This window comes from Chroicocephalus ridibundus, chromosome 2 (assembly GCF_963924245.1).
Source record: "Chroicocephalus ridibundus chromosome 2, bChrRid1.1, whole genome shotgun sequence".
Lineage (NCBI taxonomy): Eukaryota > Metazoa > Chordata > Aves > Charadriiformes > Laridae > Chroicocephalus > Chroicocephalus ridibundus.
The window spans coordinates 49,150,058-49,172,751 of record NC_086285.1 but is presented as its reverse complement, the minus strand read 5'-3'; positions in this window follow the sequence as shown (position 1 = coordinate 49,172,751).

Genomic DNA, 22,694 nt, shown 5'->3' with positions numbered 1-22,694 from the left:
TACCACCTTATTTTATGCATTTTCCCATCTCCTCGAGGTTGTTCACAGATCACCAGCAGCACTGACCTTTCCCGCTCACCTTCTCCCGGCTGGACACAGGTAGCAGCACTTGAGGGTGTTACCAGCTTTGAGAGCAGGTCTCCATGGCTACCCTGATGTTCAGCCAAGCCAAGCCAGTGTTGACTTCCAAGAAAACTTCCTGCCCCGGTTGTCATCTTACCTTGTCATGGAACACAAAATTTGGACGTATGCCATTGGGGCCACCAAATTAGACTTTTTTTTATGGTGTGCAAGCAGCAAGTAGGTTCCCCAAAAGCTGATAAACCAACCACGTCACTGTAAGGCAAATCAGGGGGAGGAGAACACTTTTCCTTGGAGCACATAAACGTTGCTTAAGAAACAGGCATAAAAAGCAGTTTGAGGCACAATCATTGAGGCCGTTACTCCTCTATTTAGGCTGCCTAACATTTTGCATGATAAACAATTTGTGCAGGTTTCTTGCAATGCTTGGAGATTACTATTATTTGCAGGAGATCTCAAATGCAGCAGGTAGAGCCCTCAGGCTAAAGCCATGCCTTTTCCTAGACTTGTGAACTGCTATCCCAATTTTGTTAAAAGTAGGTAAGGCATTAAAAATGACTAACCATTTTGCTCCCCCTCATTCCCTCCGCCACTACTCTTCCCCCTCCCCACCTGAGTACACCTCAGAAACCTTTTAACACTGAGCCAAAATACCCCACAGCAAACTAGTGCCACTTCAATATATGCAGTTAATTTTTATTAGATCCTTTTTGTATGATCAGAGGTGTCTTATGATAAGAGACATTAAGGATGTGCAATATATACTGAACCTGAGACGGGGCAATCCCAAGCACAAATACAGGCTGGGTGGAGAATTGATTGAGGGCAGCCCTGAGGAGAAGGACTTGGGGGTGTTGGTGGATGAGAAGCTCAATGTGAGCTGGCAAAGTGTGCTCGCAGCCCAGAAAGCCAACCGCATCCTGGGCTGCATGAAAAGAAGCGTGTCCAGCAGGTCAAGGGAGGTGATTCTGCCCCTCTACGCTGCTTTCGTGAGACCCCACCTGGAGTACCGCGTCCAGCTCTGGGGGCCTCAGCACAGGGAGGACATGGACCTGTTGGAGTGAGTCCAGGGAAGGGCCATGAAGATGATCAAAGGGCTGGAGCACTTCTCCTACAAGGACAGTCTGAGAGAGGTGGGGTTGTTCAGCCTGGAGAAGAGAAGACACCAGGGAAACCTTACAGCTGCCTTCCAGTACCTGAAGGGGGCCTACAAGAAAGATGGGAAGGGGCTCTTTATCAGGGAGTGTAGTGATAGGAGAAGGGTAACTGTTTTAAACTGAAAGAAGGGAGATTTAGATTAGATGTCAGGAAGCAATTCTTTACTGTGAGGGTGGTGAGGCACTGGAACAGGTTGCCCAGGGAAGCTGTAGATGCCCCATCCCTGGAAGTGTTCAAGGCCAGGCGGGATGAGGCTTTGAGCAGCCTGGTCTAGCAGGAGGTGTCCTTGCCCATGGCAGGGGGGTTGGAACTAAGTGATCTTTAAGGTCCCTTCCAACACAAACCATTCTATGATTCCATGATTCTAGGGGTGCTGGGGTCATATGCTGTTTGATGGGGATGCTGGGGACTAAGGCAAAAGGAAAGCGGGCGGGGTGGAAACAAAAGCAAAGGAAGGGCTTTGTCATGAGAGTTGTCCTCAGGCCTGGCTTGAAGGGCTGTTTGCCATTGGGAAATCACACACAAAAACACTTCCCCTGCAGGAATGTCAAGAAGGGTGTGAAGTCAAACACTTGGGACTTAGGAAACACCAGCTTTCCCAGAACACTTTTTCTTCCACGTATACCTGTGCAATGAAGTGCTGTATTTTCCCACAGGACTCCTGCCCAAGGTGGAGGCAAAGGGGAGCAGAATGAGAACATGAACAGTCACTTACAGCATTTCTGATCTTTCAACCAATGGACTTCATAATTTCAGGAGACGCCTTTTATGATTTTCTTGTGTCAGGATGTCGATGCACGCACCCACACAGACACACACAAGGCAGATTTTCAGCCGCCACCAGTGTGCCGAGCACCGCTGGGTGCAGGGAAGCCACGCAGGTTGTGCAAGCTGAGACGCAAACTCCCGGAGCAGACAGATAACACATCTCCCACGCAGAGGAGCGCTACACCCATCAGCTGAGTCACCGGGGCTAGGTACCCAGGCAACTAATTCAACCCTTTTGCTCTGGCGTGGTTTCTGGGAGGCCTGGGAAGAGGCAGCACAATTACACGGGACACGAGAAAGCAGCAGCACTTACTTCTGCCATCTTCCTCAGCCATTCCAAATGAGTGGTTTGGGCCAGTTATCTCTCCAGCAACCAGCAGATACGTCCTCTCAATAAATGCCCTGATTTAGCAGGCAACGAAACAATGAGCTTTCCCTCCTGCTCTGCATGCTTAACGAGAGGGTAGCGTTGGCCAGAAACATGTTACCCAACAAGACTAGACACTCGTCATGCATCAGCCTCTGGCAGATTGCAGCTTCCCAGGTTTATTTGAAGTTACTGATATTTTTTCCTGCTTTTAGGAAAGGACTGCCAACAGCTTGTTGCAAAGGTCCTCTGCGGTAGAAATGGGCCACCCAAGTCCCATGGCAGTGTTACGTTTCCTGCCTGGGGAAGCACAAATCTTATAATGAGGAGAAGGTTTTGCAAAGGCCCTTGGTGGCTTTCACTGCCTAGGGACAGGAGGCAGATAAGCCATGACTACAAAATTTGTGCAGACCATTTTCAGCTTTTCCTCTCTGGGCCACACAGACCTTTGCCTGAGGCAATGCTACTTTAAAAAAAAACAAAAACAAACAAAAAAAACCCCAAAACAACACAACAAAACCAACCCAAACTCCCAAACTTAAGCTGCTCAACAGATTTGTTGGCAAGATATGGATCTTACAGTTAATTCTGTCTGAGTACTTGTTAGACGTACTTATGTACATGCATGTTTTTATTTACAGAAGACTGGCACACCCATGTCTGGCTCACTTCATAGCCTTTGTTCAAGAGACCTGGCAGGGCTTTCTGAAAACAGGATCCCACGTTAAAACCTTTTATTCCATTTGCAAATAATGAAGTTTAATTTTGCTTTCGGTAGGTATCCAGAGGAGTAAATCTTGACTGTTTGAGCGTTCACAGCTCATGAACGCAAGGGAGGTGTGAACACAGATAAAGTAAGCATATTTTTTTTACTCAGAGCAAATACTCACAGAAAACGTACTGCATTCTTCCAGCCTGGTAACCAGAGAGCGCGCTGGGCTGCTCTGTTTACTCTGGAACAGAGTGACTCCCATCTGTGCAAGAGTTAGACAGAGGCTCATAGAACCGATCAAGTTATTTGTCACAAATAATTTTAGAGATTTCAGCTTTTGCCGCTCACCGTTTGTTTGCAAGCAAGGTTCTTTTTCAAACAAACCTCTTCTGTATTCATAACTATTTGGCAAACACCCAGGGGCAAACAAATTTCAGCCTCCCGATTGTTGGCGTGCTGTGTCCATTTGCTATTATTAGTGCTGTAGCAGGGTGGTGGACTCCAGTGCCTGCAGGAGAAGGCAGAGTTCCCCCTGGGCTAGGCAAAAGCAGGCAGCCCAGCCTTGATCAGCGATGCCCTGGTGGAAAGCACACCCTGGACTGTAAACTCCAAGACACCCAGAAGCAACTGGTGCTGTTGTGATAGGTGCTTATGGTATTTTTGGCTGGTGAATCATTTATTTACGGGAAATTAAAATAAAATAAAATAAAAAAAAAAAGCCGGTTTCAGGGTGGCCAAAGGTATTTGTAAATTCAGACAGCTCCACTCTGCATGGAGTATTTGGACATTTAGCAAGCCGGAGACAGGCAGACTGAGGGCGAACTGTTCCAGTTGCTGCTGATTGAGGTGAAAAGGTTACCACTCCCAAGCACACTTCACTGTCCCAGCCTTTCCCCACACTAACAGTAGTTATCACATTCACTTTTTTACCCAGTTTAAACAGTTTGCCTGATTACTTCCAAACTGAAATCTGTAAGCTCTCCAGCTTAATAATAATAAAAAAAAATAAACCTAAGAACATACTACTATTAAAAATATTTTTTAAAATTTCCCAGCCCTTTAATCATCACACAATCGACAGAAAGTTACGCAGATACTGTGAAGTTACACAGCGGTAGGAACTGATGACAAGGATGTGGGAAGAAAGTTATGACAATCAGCTGGGGATGGAGAGGAGAGAATATTTAATCTGGACCAGCAGCTGGAACAGGTCATCAAGGTCAACAGCTGGAACGAGGATTCAAAGGGAAAGCAGGCAAGTTCATGGAAGAGAAATACCTTGCGTTTTACTAATACATAGAAACTGCATTTGGCTCAGAAAAATCCCTGAAGATAGCTGAAGGCTGAGAGCATGCTCAGGAAATGCATGCTTGGCAGCTTGAACTCTTCTCCAGGCACCCACATCTGGCCACTGCTGGAAGCAGGACACAGCACTAGGCAGATCCTTGGTCAGGCACTAGAGAGATACGTAACGCCTGGCTAGACAGACGTGGTGGGCAGCCCATGCGCCCAAGGAGTTGGACAGCTTAGTTCAAATCTCTGCTTCGGTTCCAGCTGAGAAAATCTGGTGAAGAGATTATTCATTTGGGAAGAAGAGGGGGAAGGTGGTAATGGGCCTTGAGCACTATCTGCTAAAGATAAACCCATTGTATAGTCAAGCAGTTCTTTCTTTAAGGGTCCTTAAAGACTATGAAGCAAGGCCAGATCACTCTGAGAACAAGTAATGCCAATGTTTGAGGAATATAACTGACGACAGGTCTGTTTTCTACATCTCCTACCAAGGATACAGGTGTCCCTGTGATCAAGTAGCATTTGCTAATACATTCTTCCAACGAAGCACTTTTCTAGTCCTTAGAACCTCTCCTGGCAGTTTTACAAAAGTAATATTGCCTCCACTTTTTAAGGTCAAAAAGAGTTTTTTTTTTTTTAACAAAGGCTGTTGGAGCAAGTGGGATAAGTGACAGCGTCTAGATTTGATCTGCATCATTAATACTGACTTCTAAGGAAGGCAGTTCACACGGGGCAGGTGACAGGATCAAATACATTGTTTAAGCGGGCACAAGAAGAATAACCACCCAACTTCCTTGCATCCTGAAGCTCTCCAAAGCATGTAAACAACAACACTTTCATGTCACTAGAGCAGCCATTCGGAACAGTCTTGGGACCGCTTCTTTCAGCAGTTAGTATGGCTCATACACAATCTCCCTGCAGGCCAATCACAAGGTTTTTTTCTAGACGTGCCAAGTTAACTAAAGCATCATCTCGCAGAAATACTGCAGTGACCTCGGTAGTTTTACTTACACTATTCGCCCCTGCCGGACAAATTTAGGCTAATGAAATGTATGTTGTGGGCCACACATTGTAAGCCAGCAGAATATGTTCTCCTATGGCATGGTAGAATAGAGTTTCTGGAGTATCAGGAGTAAGTCGAGCCCTTGATGTCGTATTTAACTTCTGTCTGGCACTGGCAAATCTTTAAACATACTTAGCACAGATGTGAGGGGCACGGAGAAGAGGTGAAAGGTTTGGTAGAAATCTCAGGTTAATCTCAATATGTGTTCAAGTCATAGAGCTTTAGTTTTTGAAAGACATTCAGGACTTGCACAGACAAACTTTGAGGGATCTGCAACTTGCACTGAACTACTGAGGGCCAGGTACCACATCGAGACATGGACAAAACCCATGCCTCAGGCACTGTTCCTAGGAGCCATTTGCCAAGTCAGCCTCATGTCCAGCCTTTCTAAGGTTTCTGAGTTCACTGGCCATTGCAAAACTGCTGTCCAAAGCCATTAGAAATTAATGGAGAGCTGTAAGCCCCACAATTTGTGTTGTGATTTCTATAGGAGAACTGCGTGTATCCTCCCATGCCAATTGCTGCAGGCCCTTTCCAAGGGTCTTTGCCTAGGAATTCACCCAGAGGTGAATTAACAAGGACTGGCATAGCAAAGGAGGTGTGTACCCAGCACCAGTCCAGAAAAGTTCCCTATACTGCAGACATGACGTTCTCCCTCACGTTGCATGCTGAGGATTTGAAAACTTCCTCTCTCCAGATCTGCTTTTTCTTCACTAATGGTGTCCAAAGCAAGATGTAATACTGACCTTTTCTCCCCCATGGGCATGGTGGTGTGGAAGCCCATGGGGAAAGAGCTACACAGCCTACACCCTCTTGCTTGCTTCATGGAATGGGCAAAACCATGCTCTTCCTAGGTTCCTAGAAGGACCAGCTCTGCTGGTGGAAAGAGCCCTTCAAGGCAGATGCTATGAGCAAGCTCCTTCTGCAACAGTATTAATGGTGAGCCTAGCACATGGGGAACCTGATTCCTGTTGCTGCATATCAGCTCCTGCGCCTCATTCAGTAGGAATTCATTAGTCTATAGGGTAGCTTTTCCAGTCAGAAACCCTAACAGCTAGAGATAAATTAAGCTGGAATTGGAGCTGGACCAAGAACATTTGAGTAATCCATCCAGCCTAAGCAAGATCCCCCAAGACAGGAAATCTCAGCGAGAGCCTAGAAAGAGATTATAAAAGAAAATAAGCCCAGGCCCTGCGGTCATGTGCTGGTGGGACGGCCCATCAGAAGTGAGAACACATTGGAGGCTGTAAAGCCCACTGCCCGTACAGGCTGCTCTAAGCACAAGTCAAAGCATAAGGCAACTTCAGCTGCAACCAGAACTTCTTTTAGAAAGAGAAAAATGCCATCCTTCAGGACCTATGGTTTATTTATGTGGCTCTGTCCTACAGCATCTTCTGCTGTTGCCTTTCCCTGAGTACCTGGGAGACAACAGGAGAGGCAAGCTAATGAATCCCGTACATCGAAATGCACTCTCTGGTTGAGCTGCAGGCTGCCGGCTGTATTTCCCTCTTACCACAGAATACGCTAAAGTACGAAAAGTACAGGAAAAAGGGTACGCTGGCATGGTCTAGAGGTACATCCTGAAATTGGAGAGCCCAGCGCACCTTGCAGTGGTGTTTCTCACAGCCTAAAACCATGTTACAGATGCCTCACCAGGATAGCAGGGACTTTCAACAGGTAGCAGTGCTGGGATTTTACGGGCCATTTCTCAACTCAGCCCTGCTTTTTCTTTTGTTTGACCTCTTGTCCTGAGGTCAGAAGCTTCATCTTCACCGTGTGCCTCCACTGATATGACTGCCCTGCCTCTCACTTCAGGCTATTGCCACACCGAGCAGGCCACCTTGCTGAGGACAAGGGCTGGCCAAGACACTTTGATCTCCCCCGAAGGCATCACTGGCTCCCAGCGTGCAGCACAGGTCCTATCACAAATCCCCCAAAATGCCAGAGCAGTGGTTCTCCTGCTCTCACACAGCCACATCCCAGCCTAATGCAGTGGCGACACAAGGACAAGCAAATTTCTAGCAAAAATACCATTAGCTGTCCTTACTTGGGCCACTGCCTTGAGGGTCAGCAAGGCTCTGGGGTATAGGAAGGTGGGTAAGCTTAGGAAGCAGGAGGAATCTGAACACAGACAAAGGGGACTTGTATCAGAAGTAAGTGGGAGAGGATAAGGACTGCCAAGCTTTTAAGAGGAATTGGAATTTAATGAAGTGATTGAACAAAGAAATTGAAAGCCTCCTTTGCCTCCTGCAAGGGTCGAACGGATCTGAGCAATACTTGGCTTGGCTGCATTACAGGGTTGTTATTTAATTTTAAATAACTTGGAAGCTTTCAATGTACTTCATAATTCTATTGACATTTATGATTTGAGATACTTAATCTTGAAAACACAAACACAACGCTGATCTGTCTCTCACCCAAGAGAATTGGGAATCAGTGCCTGCAGCTCTTCAATGCAGCAGATCTAGGCCCTGCTTGCCGTGGACCAGCTTTTACCTACCTCCGTCGCTGATAACAGACAGGGACCTTGCACTTTGTGGAGCTGAATTATTCAATCCTGAATAATTTGATACCTTTAAAATTAGCTTGCTTCACATTTACCTTGCAAGGCTATTCTCCTTTCCCTGGCAAAGGATCCCACAGAAACCAATACATGAAAATTTGGTATATTAAGCCTCGTATTAGGACCAATATCCGATTCATATATTGCAAAGCTCATGTCTGTTCACATGTGAGGGCAGATGTTGCCAGTACTCATGTGTATTAAAATGGAAGAATATATGTGGCAAGCCTGAAATTAATTAGGGTCTGATTCTGCTCTCATTAATGGGCACGCAATTCCCATCGACTAAATAAGATGTTGTACCCTTAGAACAGACTTTGGTCCTTAATTTTCACACCATGAAATTGGTGCTGATGTTTCAAAGGCATTACAGTAGCAGAAAGCATGACCCTTGGTCTTTGCTACCACATGTATTTTCAGAGTATGACCAATTTGTGAAGCCCAACATTACACTCATTAGTTAGTGAGTGAAGAGCACTTTGAAGATCAAAAGTGCTATTATTATTTCCATATTTTTGCCAAACCAAAGCTCCCATGCCGAAGCCATGTGTGTCAAATGTAAAGCATTACCTCCAACGCTTTCTTTCCAAGCAGACCCTCCCCACGTGCCCCTGTTGTTCTGCCTCCATCTGTGGTTTCAAGATTATTTTGTGAAGATGCTGTCAATGATGTGGCAGTACTACAGGGACAGTGGAAGGCGCATCTGGAGAGGACAGCAAAGCAAGCTCTGATTTGGATTTCACAACCATGTTAGGGAGCAGTAACCTGACGGCCATCTCAGGTGTCAGCAGAGATGGAGGATGCCCTGGAGACGGGGCAGTGGATTGCTGCTGCTCCAGGATGGCAGGCTTGAGGTGGGGACGGTAGAAGGGGGACCAGGGAGAAACCAAAGATGAGAGAAAAAAGGAGAGCAAGAAAAAAACGTACTCTCGGCTGGTGTCGTGTTACGATGTGAGCACAAGCATGGGAAAGCAAATGAATCGCAGATTTGGACCAAGTGGAAAACTCAAGAGCCTCACGCTTCGCACAGGGAGACAAGGCTCCCCTTTGTGAGCAGCTTCACCGAAAATCCCCCCCCTCTGAGCTCCCACAGCCGCCCTGCCTGCCTGTACAGCCAAAGGGACGTACCGGATGGGAGCTGGAAATAATCTAGAGAACAGCAAAGCCCGTGGGAATTTTTCCATTGATTTTAGCGGACTTTCGATCAGACCCTGAGCAAAGAAGGACTTGCGTGTTTGATACCTAATTCTGTTCCGGCTCCAGAGAGAAAGAGGAGGGTCAGGTAGAAAAATGGGAAAGATAGGAGGTGAAGCTGCCTCTCGGGTTTTTTCTCTTCTGTAAAGCTTCTGCTGTTTCACAAACTGGCGGGTGCAGGGGGAAGGGGAGACGAAAAGGGCCAAATCACTACATGAAGGAAGAATTTGCAGTGCTGAGATGGAGAAAGTCTGCCCTTTGCGAGATAGCATTTCTGATCTGCAGGCACACAAAGCCTTCGTAATTGCTGGAGTCATTATTTGCTGTAGATGGCAGAGAGACATGACAGGTACTGCAAGACACATAATAAGCTGGAATGAGCAGTGATGTTAATCCAATACCATCAAAGATCGGGCTCATCACAGAATCCCATTTAGAGTCCACAACAGCAGCCCTGAGATTGCTCAGGAATATGTTTCATCTAAGTGCAGACATCACTCAGTGCAGGCTTCAGTCCACGGCTGTACGTTTGCTCTCTCCTCCTCTGCTCCCATTACAATCTATCCACCCCAGTTTGCCCCAACCACGTATCCGACCCACTGTCAGAGCCTGGCCGCCTGCATTTTATTTCACTACCTAAACTATCTCCAGTAATGAGGAAGCCGGTAACAACCTTAAACAGCGTATGCAAAAAAATTCACTTATCTTTCAGCCCAGCTTCCAAGGCTGCAGGTGCTGTGTTGCTCTCCTGCACTTAGGGGCTGTAAGCTGAGTTTCAGCTCTCAGACATTTTCTATTTATCGCGATTCCCAGATGCAGCATCAGCGAACGCCCCAGCGTACCTCCTCGCTTCCACAGCATGCCAGGTAAGGAGAATACGTCTAGACAGAAGGCAAGGCTGAAGCTAGGGATAATTTTTCCTTCAGTAGCCCCTTGACAGCTTTCAGCACAGGAATGACAGCTAGGGATTTATGGATAGGTTGCCGAGTCCGAGCAGACGGAGACCTTACTCAGGTGCTTTTGTGGGATTGGGAGACAGAGGAGACAGCTGCCGAAACAGCATGGTGTAGGAGGACGTGTTTAGTCAGAGCTTCATGAAGCGCGTTCCTGAATGTTTATTAAATTCAAAATCGACTGCACAATTTATGACCACTAAGCTGGATACAAGTATTCCTGTAGAGACACACGCGCAAGAACTGAGGCTGAGCTGCAGTTGACTTCAGTGGAAATAGCGCCCGATGTTTTCAGCATTTGGCCTGTTACTTATTTTTAGCATTTGAATTTTGCACTGCGGTCTCTGTGAACTTTACTACTTTGAATGGATTAAAACTAGAGATGGGTCGATTCAGACTGGACGTTAGGAAGAACTTCTTCGCCATGAGGGTGGTGAAACACTGGAACAGGTTGCCCAGAGAGGTGGTGGAAGCCCCATCCCTGGAAGTTTTTAAGGCCAGGCTGGATGGGGCTCTGAGCAACCTGATCCAGTGGGAGGTGTCCCTGCCCATGGCAGGGGGGTTGGAACTAGATGATCTTTAAGGTCCCTTCCAACCCTGACAATTCTATGATTCTATGATAGTAACCGGAGCACTCCATGTGAACAAAACAAGAGAATAAAGTGACTACAATTTGTAACTAATGCTGTAGGGGAAGCCGCAAGACACAGCAAAAGGCACATGTGAATTCATACCAAAGAACTTCATTAGCTGACTGCTTATTTATTTAGAAACTATAGCAGCGCGACCGAACAGCCCTGGCATCCAAAGATTCAGCAGCAGGGGACTGGTTTCGGTATACAAATATACTACAGCACTATAAAACCAAAATGGCACTTGTTTTACTACATTTCTGGAACATAATACCTTTTCCTCCACTTCTAAAAAAGCAGACAGCGCCGAATTTCAATGACTGCAATTAGCCTCCCATCTGAGTTTTGTGGCTCTTCTGTTTACTGGTTCTTCTCAAGGAAACCGTGTTCAATGAGGGCTCAACTCTGCCTTGAAAACTTGATTAACTTCTACAGGAGACACCAATGTAGCCTGGGTAACCAAGAACAGATCAGGCACAACTGGAAGGAAACCAAAGGACGCAGAGAAAACAGCTGTAAGGGACAGCTATTTGTACTAGGGAAGTACCAGCTACACCGTGGTGTTCAGATACCAGCTCCCTCCTTCAGTTGCACACTGGAACTCAACCTCCTTACCTGTGATTAGTGCATTCATGCTTTTAAAAACTTGCAGCACTTGGAGTATGAAGAGAATATTCAGATTTGCAACAATATCCATTAAATGCATTTTTAACACAATTAAAAATAAAGACGGGGTCTCTATGATACTTAGCGTTTCTGCCAGTCCCCTGTTCAATGTTCCTGTACAGTTAAAAATGAAACGCTTGTGTGCCCATGCTGTATTTGAAGACATTAGCTTGTAACTAAGCCAAGCTGGAAATGATTTGTGTGAGACGATTATATAGACTACTGCCAGGGTCCGCTCGACACATCAGCCATTTCCATACAGCTGCCTGGTAGTCTGCACACCAATGTTTGAAAAACTACCAGCTCTCTCCGCAACACTGGATGATAACATGCCACCGCCTACGGTCAGAGCACCGGCGGCCACCACAGGGCACTCCGTGCCTTGCGGCGTATTACCTCCACCTCCACCCAGTCTAAATTAGCTGCCTAGGTTTTCTCCAGGAGCAACGGAGGGAGAACGCGACACATCCCAGAGGCGGTTCATCCCATCTGACTTAGCTTAGGACAAGTCTCTCCAGAGGCAACTCACCTTCTAGATCTGCACTAACTCGAGAGTTACTTAAGGCAACTACACTGAATGCCTTGCTTTTATCTAGCTCGAGAGAGACAAGGCGTGCTTGGGATTGCCACCAATACAACAGGAACTTGCAGGATGCCAGCTGCTGTGGTCACCCCTGCAAATTAACTGAAAATCAGAGTCCTGTATCGCCATGGGCCTCAGATATTTCGCACTCGCGTAACTCAGAACACTTTTAAGTCAAGCGGAGCCTTCTTCACATTGCTCTGCTTTGCCGCCCAATTCACTGTCTGAAGCAAGCATTCCAGGCTGCCAGAAACCACTGACTACGCAGGTGACATACAGAACATTTGCAACTCCTTGCACTAACTCGAGGGTTAGGAGATCCCTAAAGTGTTGCTCTGTTTGTGCTCAAAAACACATTACATCCCTTTTTAAATGTTTGCCCAACCCCGAGACTAGTGAGATCCCCCTTCTGCTGGCTGGAACTTGCAGAGAGGCTACCTTACGCTTACGCTGGAGCCACGCCACCATACAAGAGGGCACTTGAGCTTTTACTGCTCCAGATCTTTTTTTTTTTTGCTTACAGATTTAAATTTCCTTTGCAGGGCAAAGTTAGGATTGTTTGGCAGATTTAACCTGTATCTTTCCCGAAGTAACATACAAAGATTTCTTTCAAATGTCCCCCCCTACACTTTTTATCCTTGAATTGCTGAAATCAACACTCCACCTTAAAGGACTTTGCCTTTGAATTGCTTGGCCAGAGGAACTGAACATTTATTCAGTGACAGCGGCTGCCCCTGCAATTAAAAGTCATCTTCAGTCTGTTAGACCATCAGAACAGTGATATTCTGCGTGATTTCAGATAAAAGCCTGTGATGTGCTCTAATTTCCAGGAAATTAGTTATCTTTATTAGAAATGTTTCCTTAGGTCAGTGTTCAGGACTTCCAGGATGGCTTGTGTTGCCAAGACCAATGCGTGCATTTAAATCTGTAAGAAGATTTAGCATCCCCCTGTCTTGCTGCCTGACCCCTACCATGCCAGTAAATCCCACGTGTCTCTCAGAGCTCGTGTGTCACCCTGTGAAAGGTGGGAACAATCAGTAGCTGCAAATACAGATTCAGAGGCCACAGCCACGTACTCATATAGCTCTTTTCACTCTCAGGGGAGAGGAAGCTATAAACAAAGGATCCCTTGCATTTCTTCACACTCACCCAAAGACTCCAGTACAGTATGTTCCCTCGGGCATCCAGCGAGAAAGACCTTCTCTGCCATCCTCATGAAGGGCTGCCCACAGACTCTGGAGTTGGTAGGAGCCAGCCCTTTGTGGTTTGGGTGCACGTGGAGAAGCGAGTGGACATTATTAGTCAGTGATCAAAATCTACCCACGGTTTCTGAGAGTGACAGATAAACACTGATTCCTAATGCACAAAGTTGTCTTAGTCCTCCTTCCTTCTGGCCATCTTCTAAAATGCTCAGGAAAATAGGATCACAGCTGATTAAACAATCCATACCATGCCCAGGCATTCGCCCTTTCCGCTCCAAACCAGAAATCCTCAGCCATGCTGCTTCGATCAGCATCTCTAAATGAAAGCTTTGCCTACCATCCTAGTGCTAGTAGATTCGGACTTGGCCAGCAGAGAAGCTGGCTTAAAATGTGAAGGTCAGTCAGTCAGTCAATAGCCATTTACACCAGAAGGCCGCAACTTTGAACAGCGTTGGACCATGCTGTCCAGATGTCAGTTTGGAGGCTCCTGCCTCCGCTCCCTGAACGGTGAGTGAGGAACTCTCCCCTGCCTCCCCCAGGCACGGCCAGCTCTGGCCCCGAGGACTTCAGCCCTCCACCCCTGCCCACCTTCACCCCACCAGCAGTGCAGCGCATTGCGGCTTTTGTTGGGTTTTGTTGTTTGTTGTTTTTTTTTTAAATAACCTCCTTTATGCAAGCCACTTTTTTTGCAATGGAAAATCCATTTCATGGGGAACAGGTTAAAGCATCCCATGAAAAAAGCAACAGCAGCAGGAGAGAGGCATTAAGAGAGGAAGGAGTGAGGAGGGACAGGTTAAAATTGGTAGTGAATTACATTTGGAAGTCACAGCCCAGGTCCTCCTATTGTGCAGGTGTTCACATTTGTCCTTAAACCCTTTATTTATCATCTACATACAGATAAAAAACAGCCAAGGCATAGCAAACCTTGCCAGAAAGTTCAGTTTTGGGAAGAGGAGAAGCATTGGGAAATTCAATCCAAATTTAATTGTTTCAAGTCTCACAAAGGGAGCAATTTTTTTTTTTTCAGTGTTGAAACATCCATTTTCAGCTTAAGAAATACTTAATTCCTTTCAACACTTCTTTCTGAGATGGCACTTTTCATTTAAAAAGCATCACAAGTTACAAGCGCAAAGGCTAGGCACCCCAAAATAAATAGTTTCCAAATAAAGTGTCACAGGTCAACCCAAAATTGTTTTTTCTGGTTTTGCATTTTTCCAGAGAGTCTAATAAAATCTTTGGGTTTTGGTTCAAAACCCAAATTCTTCTAGTCCAGCCGCTGCTCAGACAAACCCTTCATTTCTTGAGCTCTACTTGCACCGGCCTGGTTCCATCATCGGATCTGCATTTAACATTCCCAGCTTCTCTGGATTTATCACACATAAGGTAATTTTGTCCTGAAAGAACACAGGAAGCCCCCTCAATTTTCCGACTGCCCAAGACATACCCCTCATACTGGCCAGAGAAGAGCAGCGGGTCACAGATACTATGGGAGACAGGGAGAGATGAGAGGAGATTTTGGACAGGATGCACGGAAAACGAAATAACCGGTATTTTCACAAACAGGGAGGCCCAGTTGAATTAAGTTTAAGGCTGCTTTGTGTCACCAGAAGCAGTGGAGGGTCCACCAGAAGCCTGCTGGACCTTCTAGTGGGGACAAGTGGGGACTCTGCCACCGCCTCGAGAGCACCTTCTCCCTCAGCACACCCCCCCACGATGAGCCTGACAGACTTTTCTGACTCAGTGATGTATTTATTTTTTTTTACCCTGAGTTCTCAGATATCATATCCATGGGAGGGGGAGGCGGGGCGGGGGGAGGGGTGGGGGGGGAGTTAATTGGATTTCTTTAAAAAATTAGGAAGTTAAGCTTATCTCTCTGCCTGCATATGGGGAGCCGTGAGTCCTGGATGAGTGAGCTGACGCGAGATGGTTTCTAGGCAACTTCTGCTAGCCGTGTTGGAACAGGAATATGAATTAAAATTAAAAACAAAACCCAAACAAGTCAAACAAAACAAGTAGCAGCTACTCCACACAAAACCTGTTTTGACTGACTCGTAAGGTTCGTGCGAGGTCTTTTGCGGGATTAATATCGCTTTACTGTCAAGGAGAGAAAAACTGGCACCCCTGCACCAGCACCTATTGTGAGACACGTGATAAGCGTGTTCATGCGGCCAACACACACAACTTGCGTGTGATAAGAGACCTGTCAGGCCACGTCTGTGCGATGATGTTACTTGATTGCCGAAATGCCACAACCCAAGTGTTCCAGGAACTCCAGCCTGACACATCCAGGGGCTGGGAAACACTGTCAATAACTTCAGTTCTTTCTTCTCTCCCAAAGAATTTTGCTCTGTATTTATCAATTCCTTATACCTCTTTTTCAAGGGATTGGTAAAGTTTATGCAAAACATAGTGTTCTTGGGTGCTGCCTTTATTTGTTTCTTTTATGTGTAGTATAGAAATGAGGAGGATGCCCCATCTCCTTATGTTATCCTGCAGTATTAGGAATGGCTCGCTGTACTTTTTTTGTCTTAGACCAAGTTTCAGGATTAAGGGCAAATAATCCCATTCCCCTCAAAATTTATTATTCCCAACACCTTCACCAATTTATTGAACTACAAAGGTCTCAGACAGAACATAACCTGACCTATGCAAATCCAGAGTTGCGTCATTTTTCCAGTGTCAGAGTGAAATTTAGTCCTCGGTGCCTCAGCTGAAAATTAATGGTTTCACACCCCGCACTGCCAACTTTGTCTCTGAGCCAGCGTAACAAGGGGTATTGGATGAAGGGTTTACAGCCTTCCCTGAAGTCACGGAGAGCAAGGAATGCCTTCCAGGGATTTTAATTATCAGGATCCCATTCTGCTCCTGCATTTGCCGGCGTGAACAAAGAGCAACTGCCAAAGTCTGAACTTGACTGAGATCGGGGAATTTGCATTGTCAAATAAAGTTGCTAGCAGGTGTGTTAAAAGACAGAATCACCACTATTATTCCAAAGCATGTGTCCAGGTTTCAAGAAGGGGGATACCAAAATCAAGTGAAGTGATTAATAACCAGGCCTACAAAGCAGTTTAATTTACAAATCTCCCTGTTTCTTTTTTTTTTTTTGCCTTAAAGGTTGTATGGCACCATTTGTCTGAGAGTGACTCTCTTTCTCCCAAGAAAGTAGGTTATAAGGGGTGACAAATTTTTTTGTTCGTATTAAGTCAGAGCAAATCAAGGTTATAGTTAGAAAACAAAATCTCTAAGTCTAACTCAAGCTTTTCTCCCAGCTCTAAAGAAATAATCAACCAGCAAAACTGCTGAGCTTTCTTCCAGTGGTGAGTTATGTATGGACCTAACACTGGCTTTGGCTCTCTGCAGAGCAGCATCCCGGATACTTCAAACTGCCCCACGTGTATCCAGCTCCCGATCCTTCGTGGCTTCTGCCAGATGGACAGTGAGTGAGCACTCCTGGGCTGCTGATGGAAGTGGACTCGCCTCTGGGCACCGGGCTGTGCTGGGTCAACACCACTGGTGGTGACACGCTCTGGCTCCACCATCTTTTGCTAGCAAGAAGGCTAGGCTTCCCTGCCTTGGACATCCTGTGCAGCAGGACCGGGCTGGTTGTTTCCATGGCTGCTCCTGGTGGTGCTGGCTGGTGTTTGTAAACTCACATTTAATCACGCTAGCACTTCATTCCCATGTGTTTGGCCTCAGTTTCTGGAGTTAGCCAGTCCTTGGCACTGCTGGGTGACCATGCATAGACTTACTCTTCTAATCCCTCCCAGATTTCTTCATGGCTGCTTTCTTCAGAGTCCCCGTGACCCACTCGGATCTCTAAGACTTTGGTAGGTTCAACTCAGCCTGAATGAAGCTGAGGCAGATACTGAGACCGGCCTCCTTTTTTCCTGCAGTCTTCCCATGTGTTCCCAAACTGACGGCTCTGCTCCCTGCAGTAAACACTGTCGCCTGCTGTCATCACTGGAAAGCTCACTGCTTGCCTTGCCTGCAGACAGAAAGGGGCCTATATAACAAAATAAGGAGGAAAAATTAGCAGCAAAGCCATGCTGTGACACCGATTATGGGCAGTAATTATATCAGAAGCAGCCATGGTTTAATTGGGAGTGACACAGCCTCTCCACTGTCAGGCTCTGGCCCTTCCAGAAGGATAAACCCCTACGAATACACAAAGCGACCCAGCATTGCGACTAAAGCACTTGTCTTCTGCAGAGGCTCCTCCACTCCTCACTACAGTTTACCAACTCTCCACTGTCCAGAAGACATGCCAAGGGCATTTTAGGGGAGGTCTTGGATTAGACAGAGAGGTTGCATCAGAACAAGTAAAGTTAATTTCTCATCTCAGGGATTCAAACTACTGTTTCAGGAAGACTTACAAATAGCCCTTGGAAACCCAGGACAGGAAAAACACAAAAACTAGATGTCACTTATTGTAGTTCTAACCCAGAATGAAGGACAGCAATTGGGTATGCAGTGCATTTTTTTTATTATTACTACTACTACCGCTACTACTACGACAATGATGACGACAACAACGACGATGATGACTACTACAACTACTACTGCTACGTGGTACACAACATTGCTCATATATTAGAGAAGCCAAGTGCTGTCCTATATTACCTTTTGGGATTTTAGTGTTTTCCAAGGACACTATCTTAGCCACAAGTGAAAATTTGGCAGCAGAGCTGATGGAGCTATGGTTGCTCCAGCCTGTGCCCTTCCCTTTCCCCCCACGCACTGCTTGATGCTGGAATGAAGCAATAGATCACCCAGCATGACAGCAGTCATATAGTTGTAGAGGTGCCCTTGGCGCACCTTGGCTGCTCTCACCCCTACCAGAACAAGAGGAAATCCGGCACCAGGTAACATTGGAAGACGCTCTTTGGAAAGTTTGAGTGGAAGATTTGTGGTTTGCAAAATTAAACCCCAAACTGTGTCTGACTCAAATCTAGGTCCTATCATATCTGTACCCCAATAGTCTGCCAGGGAAAGAGGGCTCCAAAAAGAAGTCTTATTTCACCTCTCCCGTGTAAGCAAATACATGGCTATGTATGAACAAATGTCTCAGTGATGGCTAAGGGTGTTTTGGAAACCATCAGTGTTCTTAGGAATTTAAAAGACCAGTCACCCATGAAAGGCATTTGCGATGCCTTCCAATAAGCTACCCAGAGCTTTGTCGATTCTGTTCCATGAAGGAGTTGTCTAAACCAAAAGCACTGTGGTCGTCTCACCATTTCAAGGATTTCACAGAAGAAAATAGCTGAGGTTCACTTATTAGCTTTATTGGACACCCATAAAAATTTCAGAATTCTCTGTTATTATGTAAGCAAGTGCAATTCTTACACTGCAGATCAAAAACTACCATGTAGAAGGATTTGGGAGTAAATGTCTACCATTTGTTCATGCCTTTTTATTGGAGATTCACTTTTTAAGTCATTTCTGTTCTGGACCTTTGTGGTTCATCTCTTCTAGAGATCTGAGGACATTGCAAGATACCGGCACATCTGTTTCCTGAACGCAAACCTACGGGCAGAGACAGCTTGCTCTATCTGATCGTACGTGCGAGTTTGTGGGCAGTGAAAATACAGGGGCGTTATGCAGACACACATACACACAGAATATCCTGATGCTGGCTGAAGCTAAAGCCTTAAATCAAAACACCAGATTTATCAGAATCACAAACCAATCCTGTGGGCTCACCTCACACATGATTTCAGCACAATTTTACAACACCTTGCCTTGCAGGTTGCTCTTGACAGAATTTTTCTAAGGGGCAATTGTGAGTAAAGTACAGTAGACAAGGACTTGCTCAGCTTCTGGAATCTGGTGCCAAATTTTCAGCAGAGTCTGGGTCAAAATAGCAGGAGAGGAAAGATGAAGAGGATTTTTCATCATGCGTGCTATTACGACTTAGCGGTGGGATGTTCAGGGCTGTGTCACAGCACAAGCGCTTCAGCACATGGTACAAGTTAAACAGCATGGGGAGATGGGAATAACTGCCCTCGGAGTTATCTGATTAGCAGAATAAAAGCTGTGGTGTCAAGCACTCCATGTAAGCCCACTGCGCTCAGTGGAAGCTGCTATATCCCAACAAACAGCCAAGCTTGTCTCTGCACAAAACAGCTCCTTGCACGTATAACGCCTGCAACAACTAACTTCTACATGTTAATTACCCAGCTTTTCTGTCATTAATCTACTTCATTACAGATTTTCATTGCTCAAGCCTTAGTGAGCCACATTTTGTGGCTGAGGAGAAGGTAAGCAGCGCATCTTGACGACTTAGAGCACGCATCAGGTGAGGAGTCCCTGGGCGGATTACTGCTTTGACACTGCTGTCGTCACTGAGAGATAAAGGTGAGTAGAAGTTCATGCGAAACACCACTGTATGATGTTTTGACCAATTAAACCTCAAAAGGTGTGCAAATGCTCCCAGGCGAGTTACAGATGGGTGACCATACTGTCACCTCAGAGAGATGCTAGGCTGTCCAGTGTCATTTTCTGAGTCACACTGGGCTGCAAGAGGGAAATTCCCGTAAGAATGTGAATAGTGATTGATTAGATGTCTTTCTGACGAGCCATCTCAAACCAACATGAGAATCCCAAATAATTTTTTAGACTGAAGGACAGGGGCAGCTAACGAGCATAAAAATATGTTGCTTTTAAAATGCTTCATTCCATTATCTGTGGATATTCCTAGGGGAATTGAAATCCACTAAAATCCACTACTCCAAGTTTACACCACTGGGATTAAAATCTGGTCCCACTTCATAAGGGGGGGAACGTGTTTATCCTGCTTAACAAACCTGATATTTTTCTATGATAGTGACCTGCTTAACGGATGAGGAAAAGGCTGTGGATGTTGTTTGCCTGGACTTTAGTAAAGCCTTTGCCACCATTTCCCACAGCATTCTCCTGGACAAACTGGCTGCTCATGGCTTGGATGGGCATAAGCTTTGCAGGGAAAAAAATGGCTGGATGGCTGGGCCCAAAGAGTGAATGAAGTTAAATCCAGTTGGAGGCTGGTCACAAGTGGTGTTCCCCAGGGCTCGGTACTGAGGCCGGTTCTGTTTAGCATTTTTATCAATGGTCTGGATGGGAGGATTGAGTGCACCCTCAGTAAGTTTGCAGATGACGCCGAATTGGGTAGGAGTGTTGATCTGCTTGAGGGTAGGAAGGTTCTACAGAGGGATGTGGATGGGCTGGATCAATGGGCCAAGGCCAATGGTATGGGGTTCAACAAGGCCAAGTGCCGGGTCCTGCACTTGGGTCACAGCAACCCCATGCAGCGCTACAGGCTTGGGGAGGAGTGGCTGGAGAGCTGCCTGGTGGAAAAGGGCCTGGGGGTGTTGGTCGACAGCTGGCTGAATATGAGCCAGCAGTGTGCCCAGGTGGCCAAGAAGGCCGACAGCATCCTGGCCTGTTTCAGTAATAGTGTGGCCAGCAGGACTAGGGAAGTGATTGTTCTGCTGTACTCAGCACTAGTGAGGCTGCACCTCGCATGCTCACTACAAGAAAGACATTGAGGTGCTGGAGCGTGTTCAGAGAGGAACAACAGAGCTGGTGAGGGGTCTACAGCACAAGTCTTAAGAGGAGCAGCTGAGGGAGCTGGGGTGGTTTACCCTGGAGAAATGGAGGCTGAGGGCAGACCTTACCGCTCTCTACAACTACCTGAAAGGAGGTTGTAGCATGGTGGGCATTGGTCTCTTCTCCCAAGTAACAGGTGATAGGACAAGAAGAAACAGCCTCAAATTGCACCAGGGGAGGTTTAGGATGGATATTAGGAAAAATTTCTTCACCAAAAAGGCTATCAAATATTGGAACAGGCTGCCCAGGGCAGTGGTCGAATCAACTTCCCTGGAGGTATCTAAACAACAGGTAGACGTTGTGCTTAGAGACAGTTTAGTGGTGGTTTTGTCCATGTTAGGTTAATGGTTGGACTTGATGATCTAAAAGGTCCCTTCCAACCTAGATGATTCTATGATTCTATAAAGAGGGACTATTAAGTCATCTACAATCCACCACTGTAAGGGGCCTTAACGTTAATAATTCCCTATTAGCAGCATTTTGAAACCTTCCAAAGATGTGAAAGAAGACTAGAGCTGCCTAGAGCTGCACAGCAAGCCAAATTCACAGTCCCATCTTGCCTCAAAGTCTATTTCTTCTCCCTAGTAAAGCGCCCATGTTCTCACTTAAGAGTAAAGGCATCGGCAGGTATATTGCTCTCTGCTCAGCCTAATGGACCAATTTCTGTGGATATAAATCTTAGGGTCACTTTTCTGATGGCACAGGGCATTTCAGTGTTAGGAAATTTCAGAAAACTTCAAACCCCTGAATGTGGGGTTTGGTTTTTTTTTGGAGTCCTACAGTTTATTCTTTGTATGAAAACAGTGTACCGACAGGCACAGCAACCTTACTGCAGATGTCAGCAACTCATCGACACAGACCTTTCCAGGAAATATTTCAAAATAGAGGGTGCAACACACCAGTGTCATCCATCTCCATCCTGGCTCTGCCGTCAGCCTTGTGCAGTCAGCTGAAGAGCAATAATGGGCCCAAGGTGTAATGGCTTGGTGCAGGGCACAAAGGAGGAAGAAAAGGGAAGACTGAAAAACATCCATCGCGTGGGCTTCTGTGTTTAGCATCTGCAAAAGAACGCTTTTTTTTCTAACAGCTGCTTTTTGCAAAAGGTTCTTACTGAAAACAAGGTACAAACTTCATTCTTAAAAAGCTTTTAATGAAGCAATTTCAGTAGTACAACAGACGAGCTTGGGAAGGGAAAACATTTACTTTATTGTTGCTATCCCTTTGCTCTGGTGACTGACACTCTACCAGCATGTAGGAGGAGCATCACCATCCTACGCTCAGTAGCATGAATGCTGAGCTTTCTGAGGAACACAGTCATTGTTGTTTTCCACTGCAAGAGGGCTATATCCGCTGATACGGTGCAAAGTGTTGCTATTTACCCATCACGGATGGCCACCGTTTGAAACTTCTGGGTTTTAAAGCGGTGGCTCGCTTTGCTTTCTGCATTTGTCTATTTGCTGACCTTGATGCCGGAAGGAGGGCCGAGCAATTAGCCACTTTTCCACACTGGGGTATTTGCCACATAAGTAGTAAGAGAAAAGCAGTTCCTAAAAAGGCACCTGGGGGTGGGCCTGGGGGGAAAGGAAGGTGCATTAGCAGAGTGTTCAAGAGTCTTGCACCTGATAGATCAATCAAGGCTAAATTCAAAGGCAGATGCTTAAAAACTAAAATAATTAAGAGGTTAAGGCCTGAATTTTTAGCATCTAACATAAGGCACTTGAATAAAGACCCTATATGAGCAATCTAGAAGTCGTCACCATTGGAAAGGAAAGGGAGAGCTATCTCCTCTCCATTGACCACCAAGGAAGTTCCCAGGAGTGCTCTTCTAACGGAGGACTAGCTTCACTAGATGAATGCTTAAGGCTAGATATTGGGAGC